Source organism: Atta cephalotes (genome assembly GCF_000143395.1).
Source record: "Atta cephalotes unplaced genomic scaffold scaffold00011, whole genome shotgun sequence".
Taxonomy (NCBI): Eukaryota; Metazoa; Arthropoda; class Insecta; order Hymenoptera; family Formicidae; genus Atta; species Atta cephalotes.
The window spans coordinates 3,618,088-3,620,925 of NW_012130075.1; positions in this window are offsets into that span (position 1 = coordinate 3,618,088).

Sequence of the window (2,838 nt, forward strand, 5' to 3'; positions counted from 1 at the left end):
CATACGCTATGCCGTTCTCATCGCGTGGCACGTCGTTCGGTTCTGTACAAACTTCTCTTGCAACGCGCTGCGCGTTATCCAACTGTATTAACCGTTTTTATACATTTCCTATTTCTATTAAAAAAAGATTCTCCTTTATACCTTCCGCTTTATACTTTCCCCTTTATACGTTAGTTACTACGAGCGTGCAGTCAATGAGAAACATTATCATGCGAGAAATAATAAACGCGGTAACGCATTGCCCGTTAGCGAAAAATGTAAATTTTTAGGAGCGCATTCTGAAGACGGCACATTTTTAGTTTCTTGCATATTCATTCGTGTACGCATCCTTGGACATGTAATAAAAAAATGTACGAATCCTCGGACTTGGTTTTATTCGAACGCTTCTCTTTGCATTTCTTTATTGCATTTTCAGCTTAACACAATGTGTATAATTAAATGAAATAATTAAACAGCAATTGGCAAAGATTTCGTGTGATTAATCAAAAGATAAAGACAAAAGACAGTTGTCATTTAGTCGCTCGTCACACTTATTTTCACGGATGCACAAGAATCAAGCAACGAAGAAACTTGATTCGATTGAGAGCGAGTGCAATTAACGGAATTTACGTCTTCGTTTAGCTTCATCCTTCTTTCTTGCTTTCTCTTCGACTTGGCAGAGACTTGGATACTCAAACTCAGTAATCGTTACTCATCCTCTTGAGATCCAACTGACTCTCTTATCTACGTTCGTTTGTGTGTTTCGCTTCATTGTTCTCCGCCTTGAAAGTTTTATTCCTTACGAGCTATCTGATTTCATTCTATAAATACTATAATTTCAATCGGGAGGAGTTAACTACTCGGGAAAAAGTTCAGATATCGTTTCAGATATCGTTAATAATGCCAATTTATCTAAACTACTTCCCGCTTTATAATATTACTAAATAACAATGCAACACACAAGAGAATTCATTAATTATTGATAATTCAAAGAAACATTTGAAACCAAGTATTGGATTGACAAGGAAATAATTGCGTTTTTTTAGCTCAAAGTTGTATATACAATATCTTCGTCAATAATGAATGAAATTTAAATTTAAAAAAAGAGCTAATTAAAGCTTGAAATCTCTACTTTTAAAAGCTTGCCAAATTTTTTAAGTTTATACGAGTTTAATAATTTTACATACCAAAAACTACGAGCTGAAAAAAACGAAAAATTTTCTTCTCACTTTGTGAGTTTGTAACGTGCCCAAAACAAATTTGAGAAAATTTTCGATCTATCGTGAAAGCTTGATACTTTCCCTACAAAATTTTTTTAAATATTCCTATGATTTTTGATTTACTGAATTATCACGTATTAAAAAAGGATCATTTTGAATTTTAATTGTTCATAACTCCGTTAAAAAATTGTCATATCGCAATTTAAAAAAGAGATTCTTAAAGCTGAAACTTTACTCTCAAGATATATATTTATATTGGTTAGTAAGAAAGTAATTGCGGTTTTTAATATAAATGCCTTTTAAAAAAACGCAATTACTTTCTTGCTAACCCAATATATATTTTGTCAAAGATAATTTTTTATTTAAAATACAATGAATAACACGATATCTAATATAATTACGTCAGAAGGAAGTTATGATTTGAACACATCAGAAGTCGAGAGTACTTTCTCGCAATTATAGATTTTCTCAGAAGTTTGTTGGCTTTCTTCTTATCGTAACTGAATTTTTTTAAAGAAGAACGCTTTTCGATGTGTAAGATTTTTTTTTTATTATTCGCGGATGCTACTTGCGCGTCTCTTTTTCACGATCACCCTACGTTTCTCCGAAGAATATTCGTAGTCGAAGAATCATGATTTCATTGTAATAAAGTACCTTCATCTTGTGGAACAGCTGCTCCGGATCGGAACCGCGTTTCTCTGTTCGCACCCTCGGCACGTCTTTCAACGGATCTCCACGAATTAACGAAGCACTCAGAGGCTCTTTTGGTCGACTACAGAGAGACCTATCGTTAATTCCGCGTATATAGAACAAGAGAACAAGCTAGGAGATCGAGCGAGTCGGCCTGCCTGCCTGCCTGTATGGCTTGTGAGTGTCGAAACTGCACGGTGACTCGGTTATAGCGAAATAGGAGGTTCTGTATGGATAGTCCTTCAATTTTGCAAGGTCGGTTTGAACTTAACTCGATAAACGGCCCTCGGCGCAATCAGCAAATACTTGCACCATCGTCAACGTCGATTCAAGTCCCGCGTGACGAATTCCTCTGGATGTTGAGCTTCCCGAGCTGGTCTTGCGCGACTGGAATCCTGCAGGACGTCGACCTCGTCGCGCTCGGACCAGCCGTTTAGGAGAGTGGCGCGCTCTTTAATGAGATTTCATTTGCGTCGGCATGAGAGTGGATCGAGAGCTCTTTGCACATCAGTGCACTCTCTTTCACCATCGTTTACGTAATTTTCGCGACATGAATGCCGCGGAGACGATGAGATATCTTCGCGGGAGGAATCAATGAAACATGTTTAGCTTTCTCGATATAAATGTGTAATAAAATATGAAACTTGATGAGAATTGATTTTTTACACTCAGAAAAATATATAGTGATTACAACTATAAAGGCGACTACGATAGTTTTGTATGTAGAAGTTTTGTGTGTAGAATTAACGTACATAATTGAATAAACTATTTCGTAGTTGCAGTAACTATAAAAGAATTCATTCGATTATTGTGTGTGTGTGTGTGTGTGTGTGTGTGTGTGTGTGTGTGTGTTACTACTTCTACTACAACAAGAAATATTATTACTAATGTCTTACTTACTCGTACTAATAATAAGTAAAATAAAATAAGTATTGTACTAGTACGTAAC